General features: G+C 43.0%; 1 protein-coding gene across 6 annotated transcripts in view; it reads right to left on the bottom strand.

The window, feature by feature from the left end:
* fndc5a (fibronectin type III domain containing 5a) overlaps positions 1 to 20812 on the bottom strand; it is an 82022-nt gene that overhangs the window by 35205 nt on the left and 26005 nt on the right. The gene's annotated exons all lie outside the window — the stretch shown is intronic.

Here is a 20812-nt window from a genome sequence, read left to right as displayed (position 1 = left end):
CTCCCTCCCTCCTTCTCTTTCTCTCTCGCTGTTCATTTTAAACTAGTCAGGCTGATTCATAACTGCACATAAATTCTCCCTGCTAAATACAGACACCCCCATTAACCTTCCCCGCTCGCGCTTCCCGGGCACTGTTCTATGACAGCCCTGTTTCTCTGCCGTGATGAATTCAGTCGCACTGTGAATAGCTGAATGAAATACGATAATGCCATTAAATGAGAACTATACTTGACTATTTAACACAGAGGGTGTCAAGCACGTTCCAGGTCACGGGCCGGAGTGGGCGAAATGCAACTTATGCTGACACAATTTCGTCAACTAAAACTATGACGAAAAATGTTCTCGACTGCTTACAGTAAAGCGCTTGTCTAGATCGTCTATTTTCAACACGCAATCAAGTTTAAAATCAGGCGTTAAGATGCCATCAAGGCCCTCCAAAAAACATTTTTGTCAACGAAATCAACAGTAGATTTAGTCTAAAACTAGACTAAAACTAAATGAAAATGTATTCAAAAGAGTATGACTTAAACTAAATAAATAAAATTGCCCCGCCATCACTGAAAACAGTGCCCAAATTCAGGGATAACTGACATCACTTCTACCGCCGCCAATACTCCGCATGTGTCGGTGCCATGGTAACAGCCGCATGCCGAAACAGTGCCCAAATTTGGAAATGACTGACATCACTGATACTGTACGTCTAGGTTCTCCAACATTACTTCTGACACTCCTATTCAATCCCTCATATACTGTGCACATGCCATAACCCAGTGGTTCTCAAACCTTTTTGGCTTCAGTACCCCTTTTTCCTGATTTCTGGATCAAAGTACCCCCTTTACCCGATTACAACACGTTGCTTAGAAAACTACATTACCATATTTTACCTTTTCTTTTGGTAGATTAATGCCCTACTTTGCCACACTACAGTGTCATACAAAAGTAGCTTGTAAGTCTAGTAGACAACCCATAGCTACTGTAGAACATAAAACTTTGAGGTACAGTACTCAAAATTTCCAGGTTCACATTCTGGCTACTAGACTGTTGAATTTGTGTACTACTTGTTTTGGGCATTCACAGCATCGATGCTGTGAATGAACGATAACCCACCTTTTGAAGAATATATTGAAAAATATAATATTACAAATAAGAAAAGGAGTGAAAGACCTGAAATTAGAGCATCCTGAGCACATTTGCTCTAAACATTGTCATTTTGTGAGCTTTCCATTTTCCATTTTCTCTCAAGTACCCCCTGTAGTACTTCCACGTACCCCTAGGGGTACACGTACCCCATTTGAGAACCACTGCCACAACCCAAACTGCACATAATTCGGAGCACATATCTTCGAACAGGCAAGGACTAGTTTACTGTAAAGCATTAACTGGAAAAGGAGACATGGTCATGCACTCCCCCTCCCTCCCCAACACACGCACACATCACACACATACGCACGCACACACACACACACACAAACACAAAACACAAATACACTAATCTAAGCCACAGTGACATCTGCAAATGATCAAAGGAGGGGAGCGGTTACTACAGCAAATAAGTGCTTGTGACAAATCAAACTCATCATCTGTCTTAATCATTCATCCATCTCTCTCCCCGGCCGTCCCTCTCTCGCTCTGCCTATCAGTTTAGGAAGATGCTAATTTCCGTCACGGACGACTTAAAAGAAACACAGTGTGACAGCTAGCGTTTAGCCCCTGCTGCTGCTGCTGCTGCAGGGCGATGCTCATTTCCCTGACACGGATCACTATTCTGTTTACACACAGACACTTTACAGTATCATGTGCAAACCTCACAGCAACTAATATTGGCCTTGTTGTGATTCACATTTGTCATCTTTGCTACGGACTTTGGCGACGGGGGAAGCTAACCTGTTTTCTGTTGGTTAAATGTGCACACATTTCTGCTATTGAAAGCTATAGAGAAGACCAGTGGTGGAAAGTAGCTAAACACATTTACTCACATACTGTGCTTAAATACAATTTTGAGTTTGTTTGTTTGTTTTCTTACTTTACTGGAGTATTTCCACATTTCAGTACTTCCACTACATCTCAGAGGCGAATATTATGCTTTTACTCCACTACAATTATTTTAAAACTTTAGTTACTATAATGACTTAGTAGATTTTGATTATTACTGCAAAACATACACAACGTGAACTACACATTAAAGGACCACTTCACCTCTGGGACAACCAGATCTTATTTTATTGTTGTTTAGGACACGATCAACAAGATTTTGCATCATATGATGCATCAGATGATGCAATATCATGCTACAAAGCATCATATGATGTTTTCTAGCAGGCTGAAATACTAAAATATCTATCTATCTATCTTTTCATCCCGATAAGTTTACTAAGTAAGTAGGCCTACTTGAATTCCGGACTTTTACTTAACAGAGTAACAGAATAGTTCTACATTGTTGTATTGATACTTTTATACAAGTACTTTTTCCACCACTGCCAATGCTTTCCTCGCCCAGCTCAGCTGACCTAAGTTTGTCTCTTTCTCATGTCCCCAAATTTCTGCTCACTCCCCCCTTTTCTATCTTTGTCTAGCTGTCTGTCTCAGATCAATCTGGCTAGCCATCGTCAAGGAAAAGTTCTTTTCACTTTTTTCTGCATTTGCAGCAATGCAGAAGTCTGTAATCAGATAGACAGCAAAGACATCTCGCATAGACATCAAAGGGGGCTTGAGCCCCTGCCCTTTTAACTGTCTGTAAAAAGTGCCCTCTCCAGACCATGAAAGCAGTTTTTACTATGGTGAAAGAAATTCAAATGCCCTCTTTCCATGCCATACCTGAAGGCAGCATTCAAGAGAATTGCCTTCTCCTAACCCTCCTGAACTTAAAGGGCCAGTTCACCTCTGGAGCAACCAGATCATATTTTATTGTTGTTTGGGACGCGATCAACACAATCCAGAGTTATTTTTTGTGTTCAATCTGTGTTTTGAGATATTTTAGTATTTCAGCATGAATGATGATGCATTTTGCATCATGAGTCATCATGCTGCATCATATGATGCAAAATCGTGCCCCAAACAACAATAAAATAAGATCTGGTTGCCCCAGAGGTGAACTGGCCCTTTAAATGCAGCATCTTATGTTGAGGAATTGCCCTCACTGTGTAGAAACTCATGCCGTATGCGTATTCCACATCTCCAGTATTTACTTGATTATGCTTAGTTCATTGTGGTATCAAATACCAAAAATAGCGGACCTCCACACTCACCCGAAAGGACCTTTTAGAAATTTCAGCCCGTGCCTCTCTAACATTCTCTGCACGTCCCTGGTCTGTCTGTATGTGCTGCTTTACACTACATACATGGGACTTGGCCAGTTGGCCGTGACCTCAAGCCTTAAAATATCCGCATGACATGAGGACATGATGAGCTCTGATGAAACACCAGACAGATGTCTTCATAAACTCTCCCCCCTTCCCTCCCGAGCACGGGAGGCCGGTTTGACATAGCGTGAGAAATTGGGGTGACTTTGTGGCACTGTTGGTTGTCCCTAGTGTGTGTGTGCGTGCGCCGTGCGTGTGTATGTGTGCAGGGGTGTCGCACCAAATTCTGGGCCCTGGGTACAAGGATTCACTGCGGGCCCCCCATGAACGCATTATTACGCATTAGTTTGTGCTTTAACTATTGAAAAATAGCAGATATAGATCTGCTATTTTTGAAAAATCTAATATTGTCTAATATTTCAAAATCCTTGTGTTTCTATGCCTTGTGTTTCTATGTCAGTGGTGCTCAAACCTTTTCATGTGAAGGACCCCCAAAATTATATGTATTTGGCTTCGGAGCCCCATCTCAAACTATTTGGTTCCAGGGACCCCCCGGAAGCAAAATTTTAGTTACAAATGCTTGCTTAAAAAATACATATATTCAAAGATTTGCACACATTTTCACAACTTTTCAAAAATAGCAGATCTACAAGCTCGCAGTGCGGCACTCAGTGCCGCGCTGTGAGCTTGTAGATCTGCTATTTTTCAATAGCTAAAGTATAAAATAATTCCAGGCCCTCTCCTGGACATTGCAAAAGACCTAAGCTCTTTCGACAGAGGTTCAAGTCCTCTCCTTAACTCACGCCTCCACCTTGGGCCCTAGTAACTCAGTCCCACTCCCCCCCCCTTGTGACGCCCCTGTGTGTGTGTGTGTGTGTGTGTGTGTATGTGTGTGTGTGTGTGTGTGTGTGTGTGTGTGTGTGTGTGTGTGTGTGTGTGTGTGTGTGTGTGTGTGTGTGTGTGTGCGTGCGTGCGTGCGTGCGTGCGTGCATGCGTGCAAGACACATGAAGACGATACACAAGTTGACGTGTGTGCCTTTGTAAGAACGATGATCGGAGTGACAGCCAGTTAACTAGTCCATGCTGAGTGGTCTGCATGGGTGACAGCTCCTCATTAGCCTGCTCAATAGGTGTGCGTGCCGTACCGGAATGTGCGCGTTTGTGTGTGTGTTCACATGCGAGGTCATTCAATGTGAACTTGAAGGAAATTCTTGAACAGGCTGTTACATCATTGCAGGACAGTGTCTATATTAGAGACAGACTGCACCTTTGACCCTATATAGCTAAGAGCAGTGGATCCCAAACTTTTTAGCTTGTGACCCAAAAGAGAAATTAGACGTTTGCCCGGGACCCAAAACTAGTGAGAACAGCAGATCTACAAGCTCACAACACCAAGTTGTGAGCTTGTAGATCGGCCATTTTCACTACTTCTTATCCACCTCTTTCCGCGGGAATTTACTGGAGAATGTTTTGCCTAGAGATGTTTTGCACCAAACTGCACCACACTTCCGGTTAACAGCAGACATACAAGCTCACGTCGCGTCGCAGATGCAGCCGTTGTGAGCTTGTAGATCACACTCGGCTGCGGCGCCGGAAGCTCCGTCCAATTTTTGCGCAATGCACAATGGGATGTTGGAAACTTGTGGATACATTTGTTTTCTAATTTATGGAATTTCCCGACCCACTGTTCGGGAAACAGTGGCCAAGAGGAAGCCTTTATCATTAAATACTAAGCACTTCTATATACCATCTCAGAGCTGTACAGGGCCTGTACAGTAGGTGCAGAGTAGACATGTTTTAAATATATATATTTGGTAGCCTAGGACATTGGTTCTCAACGTGGGCTCAAGGGACCCCTAGGGTTCCTTGAGGGAGTTCCAGGGGGTCCCCAGCTAAATGACAGTTAGAAACCAAATGGACCCTTATGGGTATTAACTCATTTGGTTCCATTTGTACACTCTCCGAGTTAAATTAACATTGATTTTACAATATAGATTGGGGTCTCGGAGATAGGAATGCCATTAAACGGGGGTCCGTGGCCTAATGCATGTCAAACTGGGGGTCCTAGAAACTAGTAAGACACCTGAGCGTGGAATGCGACCTCAGGGTGACATGCGACCTCGCCCTAAAGGGCGAGGTCGCGCCAATTCTTGACTATCTGGCCAACCACAGCGTTTCTCTGACGATTCTAGTTGTTATCATTCTGGGGGGAGTTTGTTCATGTTTTTGTAAGGGTATCAACCCTAGGAGACACGGGGAGAACATGCAAACTCCACACAGAAAGGCCCTATCGCCAACCCCACCTAGGGTGTGAGCGATAGGGCCTAAACATGGAGATGTGGAGAACACTATATATGGAGATAGTCCAGTCCATCATGTCATATGGGACTACCGTCATAGACAGTAGCCATTGTTAGGCCGGAGTCAATGGCTGTCTGTCTGACTGTCTGTACAGGAAGTGATGTCACATGACATACTTTTTATGCCCATATACAGTATGAGTCATTCTGTACCACATCTCCATGTTTAGGCCAAACAGGTTCGCTCCATTTCTCCATGTATAGGTCCAAATGACCAACGTCGAGCTTGACAAGGAGGATACCGCACATTGTACCTCATCCACCCTTTCTTCTCTCTCCTTTTGGTATCTTTATCCTCCTCCTCCTTTTTTTCTTTTTTATTCTTCTCTTTTTTTCACAGCCGCCCCCATATTTACTTTAGAAAATATATATTAAATTCTAAGAACGTTTCGAGTACCAGTTTGATACAAGAGCGAATAAGCGCTACACTTCTGGAATCCTGTACGTCGACTTAAAGTCGGATCCAGGCCTAATAACTTTATCTAGCCGCCCCCGTTGCCACCTCCTTTTCTTTTCTGAGACACATTGTACCTCATCCACCCTTTCTTCTCTCTCCTTTTGGTATCTTTATCCTACTCCTCCTTTTTTTGTCTTTCTTAGTCTTGTGTATCCTTCTCTTTTGGCTACATGTCATATGTAGTCCCATATGACATGATGGACTGGACTATCTCCATATATAGTGTTATCCACATTTCGTGTAGCCGCCCCGTACAGGAAGTGATGTCACAACTCGCTGACATCACACTGACATCACAGAGGTTACGGAAGGAAGGAAGGACACTCAAGCGACACGGTTTTTCAGAGTACATGCGACCTTCGGTCGCAATTAGAATGGTTGAGAATCACTGCTAGAGCCGTACAAATCATCTCTTATGGGGGGTGCCTGGCTTATCTTTTCAAATGGGGGGCCGCAGGCTGATAAGTGTCAGTTTGGGGGTCCTTGACATTAAAAAGTTTGAGAACCACTGGCCTAGGACACAAAAGGAGTCCGGAAGGCTGGCAAAGTACTGTGCTGTCTCTGCTATTATATCGGTAGACGCCGTTACAGAGTACTGAGTGACATGCTTATTGTATCATGAAGACATATTTTGCCATGGTTTTGTGAATGTAACCTTGAATGTACCTTTAATACGTGTGTGTCCTTCTATGCTCTCCTTCATGTGGACATGACAACATTTTTAAAAATGTGTGTGTGCGTGTGCACGTGTGTGCGTGCGTGTGTGTGTGGGTGTGTGTGTGTGTGTGTGTGTGTGTGTGTGTGTGTGTGTGTGTGTGTGTGTGTGTGTGTGTGTGTGTGTGTGTGTGTGTGCGTGCGTGTGTGTGCGTGTGTGTGCGTGCATGGGTGGGTGGGTGGTCAGGTGTTTCAATTCCTTAGTGCATTCAGTGAACCTTGATCAATAAAGTCCATCATTATCTAATAAACATTCCCCTTTAGCCTCCCCCACCCCCCTCTCTCTCACTCCCCCTCTCCCCCTCTCTCTCTCTCTCCCCCTCTCTCTCTCTCTCTCTCTCTCCCTCCCTCTCTCTTAACACATTAATACATGTCTTGATGGCAGCCTCGCCACCTCACTGACCCCACAAAGACAGGATCTCTCCTCCCTTTCCACCTCTGGGTCTCTCTCTCTCTCTCTCTCTCTCTCTCTCTCTCTCTCTCATCCTGACTCTCTTTCCATTCCTCAGCACTTTTTGCAGAACTGCAGGTGACTCTAGTCGTTGCTATAGGGTTAAGGAATGTGATACGCCTTATTAAACAAACGTAGATGAGCCGTGCCTCCCTATAGAGGAAATGAGAACTAACAACTCGGAAAAGATGTGAATGTCAGGAAGCTCCTTAAAAAGACAAAGTGTTCTCGTGATAAACAGACTTTTAAGATAAAGGGATATCACTAAATATCATCTTTTCTTTGAGGGGGGGCAGTCATTACTGTCTAAGTAGGGTTTTTTCCATTTATGGGAACATGTGGGGTGCTGTGAGCTTGTAGATTTTCTATTTTTGAGAACCACTGTTCTAAACCACTCTTGGCCAGTGCTACAGCAAGAAAACAAAATGTACGCAAATCATTATAAGTAGGCTTTTTGAGCGGTGGTCACAACGCTCCTATACTTGGCCGTGTGTGTGGGTATGCCTGTATGTCTGTAGCCTGCAGTAACCTTTTCTGACCACACATGTTAAGGGAGGGGCGCTGTTGTTCAGACTCACATTCACACACACACACACACACGCACGCACGCACGCACACACACACACACACACACACACACACACACACACACACACACACACACACACACACACACACACACACACACACACACACACACACACACACACACACACACACACACACACACACACACACACACACACACACAGCCTCCACCGCTCAGTTCACACGAGTGTGATTTTTCCATTTATGTTTGTTGACAATGTTATAATTATTTTTCCCTATTTGCAGAACCAGGTGTCAGGTGTGAGGCCAGAATAACAACAGAAACCCTTTAATTACCAATTATGTTTATGTCAATTTAGAGAATGGTGCCAAGTTCTTACTTCCTCTAAGGAATCACATCGCGAGCATGAATGAGGCAGTGCAAATTCAACGCATTAAGGGTGCATTCTCACATTCGGTATACTCTATGCGGTTGAGAGGGGTGAAATTGCAACATTCTTGCATATTTAATTAACGCGTTTGCGCTCACACTGCACGTTGTCAACAGCATGCAGGGAGCGGAGCGGTCAGAAATGAAATCATTGAGGGGACGACGGTAATGGTCAGAAATCTAATGGAGCGGATGATTGGGAGTGGGATTTAACCCGCGCAGGGCTCTACCACAATGTTTAATTGCCAGCATGAGGATGCATTCACACCAACAGTGAACGGTGTGCTGTAGCGAATCGAAACCACAGGGGATTTTGTGGGATTTTTTTCATTTGTTTGTTTGATCTGCAAAAGAATACGCATGCGTCTTCACACATGCCCAAATGATGCGCATTTTCCGACAACACGCTACAGGATTCGTTTTAATAACAATAACACATGCCTGTGTGAATGCACCCTAAGACATGAGGTCGAGTCTACAAATACCTTCCTGTGCCATGGACCCCCAAATTGATATGTATATATTTGGCCGTGGACCCCTATCTGAAAATGTTTTGTTCCAGGGACCCCAGAATAGAAGATTTGTGTAAAAGAAAAATCTAAGTTTTTCAGACTTCAAAAATAGCAGATTTACAAGCTTCCAGAGTAGGGATGGGACGATAATCGTTATTATCAAAATTACCCTCCGTCATGCACTGGGATCAATTCGCCTTTTATTTGCTGAGCTGCCGGTACCACTTAAACCCTCTATAAATGGTAAAACGGACCTGGATATAACATACTTTTTTCATTCTCTACCAAATCTCTCTGCCAAAAAATAGCCGATCTACAAGCTCACAAGGTGTTGCGACACATTGTGAGCTTGTAGATCTGCTATTTTTTGGCAAATGTTCCGCCCAAGGATAATGGACGTTGGGGATGTTTTGATTATCGTGAGAATATCGTGAATCGCAATTTCTTTGGTCACAATAATCGTGACATGAAATGTTCATATGGTCCCATCCCTATTCCAGAGTCAAAAGCCGCGAGCACGAGCAGCGAGGAGACTTCTCAGGCGGGTGTATTTCCATTCTCCACTGTGGGGGGACATTAGCCATCTGTAGCACCTCATTAAGGCTCTGCAGAACGTATAGCAGCATTTCTCAAAGTCACGGCCCCATGGAGTGATAGCGGCCACGGGAATGTTAATGACTGATGACCTGCGGACTAACGATAAGAACTGTCTGTGTCTGTATATATTATCTGCCGTTATATGGATCTCGAGTCCTGTTCTGACTGGTGTTCGCTTGGGGCACAATTTCATGTTTAGTTAATTAAGCATCTTAAGCTCGTTTCACGGTTATGCACGAAGCAAAGATTCTCTTTGTATAGTAGCAGTAGCAACTGGCAGGTGGTGGCTCAATAGACCTTATTCACACCGCGGCCATCTTTGATCACATGACCACGTCGGGTGGCAAGCAGCCAATCAGAAGCTTCCTTGGGTGGGTCTTGTCTTACCCAAAATGCTGTTTTGAGCTTCTGATTGGCTGCTTGCTACCCGACGTGGTCATATGATCAAAGATGGCCACGGTGTGAATAAGGTCTATATCAAAGCAGTCATAGTATGTTGTCTAGGCCTACAGTCTTTTAAGTAAATGTTTTGTGTGTGTGTCAACGTGTGTATTTACACAGGGGGGCAGTATATAAGCATCTCAGCTCACACATGAAGGAAACGTTGAGTGTCACCATCACAGCAATAGCGAGTGCCCCTGAGGCTGCGGAGGAGAGAGCAGCTACTGTATTATCAATGTTCATTAGAGGAGAATTTCGTCCAAAAAGGCAATCTTACCTCTAAAAGTACTTATTTGGTCCCCCAAAACATGGTCCAGGTGTTCTTTTTTTTTTACAAAAGATGCAATATATTGAATTTTGCGTCCATCTGTCCTACCTGACAGGCGCGATCAGATAAATTGTTATTCTGAATATTTATCTCGCTCAAAAGTAATTTTTTTCCGCTAAATGCCTGTGGCTGATATTGCCGCAAAGCCGTGAACTATGAACTCACGTTGAAATCTTGTGTCTCGCGCTACTTCCCGGGAGCCCGTTCACTTGCATTGCAACGGAAGTAGCGCGAGACTCGCGATTTCAACGGGAGTTCAAAGTTCAGCATTGTATAAACAAATATGGCAGTGCTCTGGTCGTGTTATCGCTCGGGCGGGATACTAACAGTATTTGAGGCAGAAATGTCGCAAAAAAAAAAGGACTTTCGAGCGAGAGAAATAAGCGGATTAACAATTTATCCAATCACTCCTGTCTGAAGCCAAGGACAAGTCGAGCCAAAAATGGATTATAGTGCACATTTTGAAAAACTAACACCTCGACCAATGTTTAGGGAAGGATACTTTACAGAAAGTAAGAAAACCTTTTGGGCCGAAACATTCCTTTAACACGGCCACTAAACAGACATTTAACAGGGACATTAAAGGACTTTAAAGTCCTTAGCCGCAAGGACATTAAAGCGTGCTTTACAAGTGTCTGCCACTTGTTACCTGTGCCCCCCCCCCCCCCCCCCCACACACACACATTACACACATAGGCAGGGGCGTCACAAGGGGGGGGGGGGGGGAGTGGGACTGAGTTACTAGGGCCCAAGGTGGAGGGGCCCTAGTAACTTTAGCTATAGAAAAATAGCAGATATACAAGCTCACAGCGCGGCACCGAGTGCCGCGCTGCGAGCTTGTAGATCTGCTATTTTTGAAAAGTCACGAAAATGTGTGCAAATCTTTGAATATATGTATTTTTTAAGCAAACATTTGTAACTCAAATTTTGCTTCTGGGGGGTCCCTGGAACGAAATATTTTGAGATGGGGGGGGGGGGGGGTCCTTCACATGAAAAAGTTTGAGCACCACTGACATGGAAACATAGGTTTCTTGCACACATTTTCACAATTGTTCAAAAATAGCAGATCTACAAGCTCGCAGCGCTGTGAGCTTGTATATCTGCTATTTTTCAATAGTTAACATTCATGGGGGGCCCCCGCAGTGAATCCTTGTACCCAGGGCCCAGAATGTTGTGTGACGCCCCTGCACATAGGCCTGCCTCAGAGTTAATGTGCCATGATAGAGTCAGCATTTTGTGCTGATCTGTAGTTTGCTGCCACATGTGAGAAAGGGGACCTTGACCTCGTCCTTGTTCATGCCCACATACTGTACAGCAGCTCTTACACATGGGTACTTGTGCTGTATGCACCAGGGACGTGCTGGCCATTGGGAAAAGCGGGACAACTCCCGAACGGCCGGTTCATTCCCGGCCGGTCCAGGCCGGCCATTGGGAAATAGGAAAAAAGGAAAAAAATAAAATGGCGGCCTTCGTTCCATTTTGGGGGCTGGGCGGCCAACAAAGTAAATCGTCACTGTTGGACAGAAACCTTGTATCTCCAAGGTGCGAGGCGTTACAAACGGTTTTGGACATACAAGGTTTCCACCCGACATCGACGAAATATAACTCATGTACAATAATTAGCCCACTGGCTTGTCACTTCGCAATGAGGGCCTCTACAACTCTTTTTCCCGGGCTGAATCAGGGGCCCAGCACGTCCCTGGTATGCACACACGCACAGAGGCAGCTACTACACACCAGGGACGTGCAGAGAATTTTAGAGAGGCAGGCGCTGACATTTCTAAAAGGGCCTTCTGGTGGAAAAATCGAAAATAGCATAGGCCTCCAAGCTCACAACGCGTCGCAGCACAACGCGTTGTGAGCTTGGAGGTCGGCTATTTTCGGCGTGTGACACCACCGCTGAACTAAGCATAATGAAGTCAAAACTGGAGATGTGGTGTGACCGCATGGATTCATTCACAGAGAGGGCAAATCGTATTATTTCAACATGAGATGCTGCATCCAAATTCAGGAGAGTTTGGACAAGGCAATTCTCTTGAATGCCACCTTCAGGTATGGCATGGAAAGAGGGGCATTTGCATTTCTTTCACCATAGTAAAAACTGCATTCATGATCTGGAGAGGGTACTTTTTACAGATAAAAAGGGCAGGGGCTCAAGCCCCCTTTGATGTCTATGTGTGTATGTGCCTGCTGCACACACACTCACATAGTAGCCCTCACATATCTCCTGTAATATTTAAACTAATTCCACACACAAAAAACGTATAAGATGTGACAATATACAATCTTAGTTGTAAGTAACGGACAACGGACATGCAGTGATGGAAAAAGTAGGCTACGTTTCTTTACTTAAGTAAAAGTATCAATACTGCAATGTAGAAATACTCTGTCGCAAGTAGAAGTCCCATATTCAAAAAAAAAGTACAAAAGTATCAGCATCAAAATATACATGCAGAATGTCCCATTTCACAAGTGCAAAATGTATAAAAATATTTGCTATTTTCTAAGTTGTTAGTGGTTCTGAAGTGGTTAGTGTGGTTTGTAATAAGAATCAAAATCTACAAAGTAACTAGCAAGTTTTCAAATAATTGTAGTGGAGCAAAAGTACAATATTTGCCTATGAGGTGTAGAGGAGTAGAAGTAAAAGTTTTGAAGATTGGAAATACTCCGGTAAAGTAAAAACACCTAAAAGTTGTACTTAAGTACAGTACTGGAGTACACATACTTAGTTACTTTACACCACTGCAGACATGCATGCACACTGCAACTGTGGGCCTGACAGAATGGCACTCAGGAGGAATGTCGAACAACAACAGGAGTTAATGCATCTCGTTTGGCACAATAAAACATCTAATGAATAATTCAAGATGGCTGTCTAAACCGCGCGCGTGCCGCGGAGTCCTAGCGTAATATCGCATCATGTTTAACCCATCAAGACCGGGAACGCATTATCAATACTTTTACCATTATTTTATGCTTTAACTATAAAAAAATAGCAGATATACAAGCTCACAGCGCGGCACAGAGAGCTTGTAGATCTGCTATTTTTGTAAAAATCGTGAACATTTGTGCAAGTCCTTTTTTGACCCGATTCAATAAATGTCTTCTAAATCCTTCAAAGGTTTTTGAAAAACGTTTTATGTCAGCAATTCTCAAGCCTTTTCATGTCAAGGACCCTTGTATTATATGTATTTGGCCACCGACCCCCATCTCAAAATATTATGTACCAGGGACCCTCACCCCCCGCAGAAGCAAATATTTGAGTTACAAATGTTTTTCATGATTTTTCAAAAATAGCAGATCTACAATCTGTAGATCTGCTATTTTTGAATAGCTAAAGTATACAATAATTCCAGATTCTAATGGTTTAATTATGAATGGACCGGGTTTATGAGAGGGAGAGCGCTTGAGCCAGCGTTTTATTTGATCGCTCTATGCCGGCGCTACGACGCCTCGGAGAAAACCCAGAGCACGCCTTAGTTTCTCTCCCTTGTTTTCTCGCCCACGGCTCCTCTTTGTTTCACAGTGTGCTTTCCGTACGACTGCCACCTTTGGTTGTGTCGTTGATGAATAAACAAACAGCGCGATAAGCTGCCTCCGCAAGAGGTGCTGGGAAAGGTATGAATACTAAAATGTTACAAGTTGAAGTCCTGGTGTTCAGAATTGACTTGAGTTTAAGTATAAAAGCAGGGGTCTTCAATGTTTTCAGGCTACGGACTCCTTAGCTGAGAGCGAGATGAAGCAGGGACCCCCAAAACCTTTTCGTAGATTCCATTTAGTTTCATCTTTTGACAGCACAATCGTCAGTGTATTTTGGATTCGTGTCAATTTGTGTTTTCAGACATTTAACCACTTGAACCGTCAACACTTAATAAACTTGACCTTTCAACCTGTATCAACCTCTTTGACAAAAATAGCCGATCTACAAGCTCACAACGGGATCTGCTATTTTTGGCTAAAGTTCTCAGAATAAGGACGTTAGGGTTCAAGTGGTTAATATATCACACAAAGATTTGGAGGACCCCCTGTAGTAACTCTGAGGAACCCCTAGGGGTCCCGGACCCCCTGTTGAAGACCCCTGATAAAAGTATTTTGGCATCAAAATGTAGCTACTTCATGTACCAAAACTAAAAGTTTTGGTACATGAAGAAAATCTTCCATTTCATGTTTTCAAAATGTATGAAATGATTTTAAAATAGCAGATCTGCAAGTTCACTACGCATCACAACACGTTGTGAGCTTGTAGATCGGCTATTTTCAAATAGCTGCACCCTATATACTGTAGGGCTGAAGTGAGTATGTTTTGTAATAATATTTAAAATAACTAGTCACTAAAGTGTTCAAATGAATGTAAAATATTTGGTTTCGAGATGTAGTGGAGTAAGTACTGTAGAAGTATTGGAAATTGGAAATACGCAAGTAAAGTACAAATACCTCAACATTTTACTTACAGTACTTAAGTAAATGCACTTAATTATGCAATAATGCACTTTACTCAACGCCTCGCACCCGCGAGGCGTTGAGTGCTTGTAGATCTGCTGTTTTCACTACTTTTGTGCGACGGCCTTGTCTGATGAAGCACGGCTTTACCTCGTGAAAAAACGGACAAATCTGAAACCTAAAGATACAAGGTTTCTGCCCGGCAGTGACGAAATATTGTATATTTCTGTGAAGGGTTAATTGGTCTGACTAAACTGGGAGAGAACAAAAAGTTGTCAATCATTGGCTACTCTAAACGTTTTTTAAAAGAAAAGGCTCTTTTAGTACTCTTCCGTTGTCCTGCCTTTTATATCACTGTCACAGAAAATCCACCATGGACACTTTTTCTTTGTGTTTGTTCCTCCCACTGAATCTATTGCTTTCACAATCCATATCCAATCCATACTATAGTTGGCTGACTATTAGCCCTATTCACAGACCGCCCACTCAGCAAATTTCTCAGCAACTTCCTGGTGCTGACGTCAGTTTAGAAGGGGAAATTAATACAGAAATAGCTGGACTTAAAGCCAGCAAATCATTATTTCGAACGGTAAAGTAAATTATAATGCTTGGTGCCTTTTACTATCTTGTGTTCTTGATCATGCTAGCCGTATTTTATACTTTACTATTCGGAAATTGCATAAAATTTGCGATTTCTGTGTTAACTCTATGGGCTTTTAGTAGGGATTCCCCTTCAAAGTGTGACTTCAGCACCCGGGGGATGCTGAGTGGGCGGGCCGTGAATAGAGCTAATTCCCCTCTATCTAGCTGTGTGTGTGTGTCTCTCTCTCTCTGGTAAAAAAAAAGAACCTGTATGTATGTATGTATATGTATGTATGTATGTATGTATGTATGTATGTATGTATGTATATGTATGTATGTATGTATGTATGTATGTATGTATGTATGTATATATACTGTGTGTATATATATATATATATATATATATATATATATATATATATATATATATATATATATATATAGTGGATCTACATTGACTACCTTGCAATTTTTGCCATTTCTGCGCGATATAAAATCAAATCAAATGATGAAACATGGAGATACAGTACACGGTTTCTTGCTGAAATGCCATTATCCCTACAGTCTTAGATGCTTTATCATCCATAAGGTGATATAGTTTTGATAAAGCCCTCTCACGGTAACTGATCAGTGTGAAGCTCCTCGGCTCGTGGTTCAGAATACAATACAAAGACAATACGGTGGCCTGTCTGTGACGCATGCCTGATTTAGTCTGTATTCTGCATTGACGAGTGATTAGATGAGTGTAATTCTTCTGCCTTCTGCTTCATTTGCACATTATTTGACTAAAGATACATTATGCACATTGTGACACATGGTGCAAAAAAGCTACCTGTGTATTGTCATTTACTTTTTATCTATTATCTGGTGTTAAACTGCGTTATACTTGTTTGTGTGTCGGTAATCTGAGTCGCCAGATGTTTTCGCCAGCTCTCGCTTATAAACGGGAGGGGGAGCGGTCTGTGAGCGGCCTGAGAAGCAAGGAAGGGGAGACGGGGGGCGGTGCGGGGGGACGCAAGCCTTGCATGAAAAACAGGCAGGCGTCTGTGACTCTCCTCTCTCTGCAATCGACTACACAGTGTTGCCATGTCTGCTTATTATAAGCGACTTTGAGTGAGGCTTAGATGTGGATTGCGCTGTGTTAGATAGTTGCTTGTTTTGGGATTGCTTCCTAAATGTTTTTTAAACCAGTGTATCCCAAACATTTTCATGTCAAGGACCCCCAAATGAATGAAACTGTCCACGTACTGTATCCCCAGCAGAAAACAATTAGTGCTGGGGGGACCCTGGTACCAGATTTGTGTTGCTAAAATGTTTCAAAGCCAAGACAAATTCTCTCACAATTTCTTTAGAAAACAGCCGATCTACAAGCTCACAACGCACCCCATCGCAGATGCAGATTGGCTATTTTCAAATAGCCGAAGTACTGTATGTAGGTTTAAAGTCTGATCGACTACACCGCTGGATTTCCGCCAGGCACATACAGTACATATCGTTGTTGTCGTCGTCTGAAAACCTTGTATGTCCAAAACCGTTTGTTTTGTATTTATCATTTTAAAAATGATTTAAACAAGTGAAAACAGCCGATCTACAAGCACACAACCGAGGCGTTGTGTGCTTGTAGATCTGCTGTTTTCACTTGTTTTGTACGACAGCCTTGTATGATGAAGCAGGGCTTTACTTTGAGAAAAAAAAAATACAAATTTGAAACTTGGAGATACCAGGTTTCTGCCCGGCAGTGACGATATGGAGAGTGTGTGCGTACACTCCACTGTGTGCTTTGACAGGCATTGATATAGAGGTCAGTGGGTCACGGGGCTGGTGTTCGCTCAAGCGGGAGCTCGTAAAAACAACGACAACACGAGGATGGAATGCACTCTCATAGAAAGTAATTTAGGACTCCCGAATGCAATCTAGAAGATCCTTGGTTTTCATAGCCACATAGAGGGTTTCTGTGTACACACGGGCGTACACATATCGTCACTGTCGGGCAGAAAACTCGCATCTCCAAGTTTCAAATTTGTAATTTTTTTCGCAAAGTAAAGCCCTGCTTCATCATACAAGGCCGTCGCACAAAAGTAGTGAAAACAGCCGATCTACAAGCACACAACGCCTCGCCGCGAGGCGTTGTGTGCTTGTAGATCGGCTGTTTTCACAGGTGCAACATCAAATGAGGTCTGATAGAGAGGAACAAACAGTCTCAAGATATCGTACCACCTTCTCTTTCTCTGCTTCCTCAGTTAATACACACACATACTGCAAGCACGCACACACACGCACACGCACACACACACACACACACACACACACACACACACACACACACACACAGGCACGCACGCAGTCTGTCTTGTATTTATCTCTCCGTCTCTGTCCTCTGTCCATCTCCTTTGTATTCTCAGCGCAATATCCGTTTGTTTATGTCATCTGTAATTGTTTGGCTCAAGTCTCTCTCTCTCTCTCTCACTGTCTCCCCCTCCCTCTCTCTGTCTCACCCTCTCTCTACCTCTCTCTCTCTCTCTCTCTCTCTCTCTCTCTCTCTCTCTCTCTCTCTCTGTCTCCATCTCCTTTCCTCTCAAGGACCTTCTCCGAGAGGCCTGCAGGAGCTCAGCAGTGGTGGAAAAAGTACTCAATTGTTTTGCTAGTAAAAGTATCAATACTGCAATATAGAAACACACTGTTACAAGTAGAAGTATGGAATTCAAAATGTACTTGAGTAAAAGTATAAAAGTATTGGCATCAAAATGTACTTAAAGTACCAAAAGTAAAAGTACATGTTTGAAAATAGCAGATCTACAAGCTCACAACGCGTCGCGATGCGACGTGTTGTGAGCTTGTAGATCGGCTATTTTCAAATAGCCAAGGTATAGAATAGGGCTAAAGTGCATTAATGTATGTTTTATAATATAATCATTTATATCTGCAAAGTAACTAGTAACTAAAGTTTTCAAATAAATGTAGTGGAGTAAAGGTACAATATTTGGATCCGAGATGTAGTGGAGTAGAACTAAAAGTATTGGAAATTGGACATACTCAAGTAAAGTACAAATATCTCAAAATTGTACGTAAGTACACTACTTAAAGGCCCGCTGACACGCCCCAAAATAATAATAGTATGATCACGTGGTCTCTCTGAAAACGGTCTGAAACAGTCTGAAACTCATGTAACAGTGTAATCTCCCCCTCGCTCCCCAACAACAGCCGACCAGTACAGTAAGTAGACTTTTTAAAGTGACAGTACCCCTTTAGGTGGCAGTACCCATTTAAAGGACAACTTTAGTTTTTTTACAACAAGGCTTCATATTTTAGATTGTAATTAAAGAATATAAAAGATGAGTGTTAAACTTATTTCATTTACTTCTTTCTATGGTTTTAGAGATTCTTATTTCAGTGGTTGGGGGCATGCGTACAAGTGGCTAAATATGTCATTTTACACAGAATAAGCCCATTCCCAAGATAAAACGCAACCTTTCATGGTTGGATGTGACTTATGGGGGGTAAAAGTGTTACTGTAAATAGCAATAAAGAAACTGCTGGCTTATTGTGTCTAAAAAGACATATTTAGCCACTTCTACGCATGCCCCCATGCGTCCGCATGCCCCACATTTTAGCGATAGAACAAATGAAGCAAATGAAAGCATTTTAACACTCACTTTTTCATTTCTCTAATTGCAATCTAAAATATGAACCCTTGTTGTAAAAAAACAAAGTTGTCCTTTAAGTAAATGTACTTAGTTACTTTACACCACTGCAGGTGAGTGGGAGGGCCTGTGGTATTGACGGGCTGCCAGTGGAGCTGCAAGAGGACTTGTGGCAGGTGGTGGGCGGAGTCTCGCTCTCAGTTTAGCCAGAGCCGGAGGCTCACCGTTGATGAGCTGCAGGAGAGCAGGTGTGACCTTGCTGCCAAAAAAAGGATGACCCCCAGAAGGAGGTGGAGGAACTGGCGCCCCCTGTGGCACTGCTCTGCGCCGACTATATGAACTCCTTCTGCAAATCTCTGGCAAGCCATTCTCTCGAGACAGAGTCTGTAGCTATAAGAGGGACAACCCGAGTGGGCGTTCCCTTTTCTTTGACGATTGCTAGCCAGATTGCTGGCAAGCTGACTGAAGGAGGTGATCATGCATGGGACCAAGCTTCTCGGCTCGTGGTTTAAGAAAGCTGTTGTTTCCCAAACAGTGGGTCGGGACCCATTTGTGGGTCACGGACCGGTTTTTAGGGGTCACGACTCGAGGAAAAAAATAAAAAAATAAAAAAATATATATAAATATTTATATATATATATATTTTTTTTTATGTATACATTGTAAAACAATCAAACAAATCCAAGCAATTCCATAAAGAATAATGAAGAAGTAGTGAAAATAGCCAGTCTACAATAGAGATGTGCCGATTGATCGGTAAGTGATCGCGATCGGCCGATAATGCCTCTATCGGCTTTGATCGGTATCGGCTTTGACGATCTACAAGCTAGATCAGCTATTTTCGCAATATTTATCTGGGGGACTGAATGTAACCTCGGCTTCAACTCCTACGAGTTGTATTTGAGCGTGCAGTCTCCTAATGTTTACACTTATATACAATGTCAATGTTTTGTAAGAAGAATCATTATATAAATGCTGCTACAGTAATACAAAAAAAAAAAGTATGGATTTGACGCTGTGATCGGGAATATCGGTATCGGCAGATACTGATTCCAGTTGATCGGTGATTGTATCGGCCCCAATCTCAATCGGATCATCTCTAGTCCCCAAGCTATTTTCATAGTATACTGTAGGTATATTACTAGTATAGGTCCCGGGCAAACATATAATTTGTCTTTTGGGTCTCGAGCTAAAAAGTTTGTGAACCACCGGTTTAGAATATAATACAAAGACAAGATGGTGGCCTGTCTCGTCTGTGACTCTCTTCTCTCTGCTATCGACTACAGGTTTGCCATGTGTGCTTGTTATAAGCATTTTCAAATATCCGAAATATAGGGTTCAAGTTCTCATCATGAAGCCTATAGTCGCTTCTTTTGCGCTTGTTTTCATGGACCGTAATGAGTCCTTTGTGTTCCACCAGGGTTTTATTTTTGCCAAGATTGAGACATTGCAGGGACGTGCTGGCCATTGGGAAAAGCAGGACAACTCCTGAACGGCCGGTTCATTCCCGGCCGATCCAGGCCGGCCATTAGAAAAAATAAAAATAAAATAAATTCGCAAAGCAAAGCCCTGCTTCATCATACAAGGCCGTCGCACAAAAGTAGTGAAAACAGCAGATCTACAAGCACACAACGCCACGCGGTGCGAGGCGTTGTGTGCTTGTAGATCGGCTGTTTTCACTAGTTTAAAATCATTTTTAAAATGATAAATACAAAACAAACGGTTTTGGACACACAAGGTTTCCACCCGACAACGACGAAATATAACTCATGTACAGTAATTGGCCCACTGGCTTGTCACTTGTCATGTTCTGAAATGGCAAATCTTTGAGTAGCAGCAGCGCTATAGAGAGAGATCTCTCTCTATAGCGCGCAATGAGTGCCTCTCCAACTCTTTTTCCCAGGCTGAATCAGGGGCCCAGCATGTCCCTGAGACATTGACAGTGTTTTGAAGGTTTCTCACCGCTGTGCATTCTACAATGAGAGAGACTGTGTGTGAGACTTCAACCACT

Source organism: Nannobrachium achirus (assembly GCF_963921795.1).
Source record: "Nannobrachium achirus genome assembly, chromosome: 20".
Taxonomy (NCBI): Eukaryota; Metazoa; Chordata; class Actinopteri; order Myctophiformes; family Myctophidae; genus Nannobrachium; species Nannobrachium achirus.
Note: the sequence above shows the minus strand (reverse complement) of the source record. Positions and strands in the feature narration are given on the sequence as shown.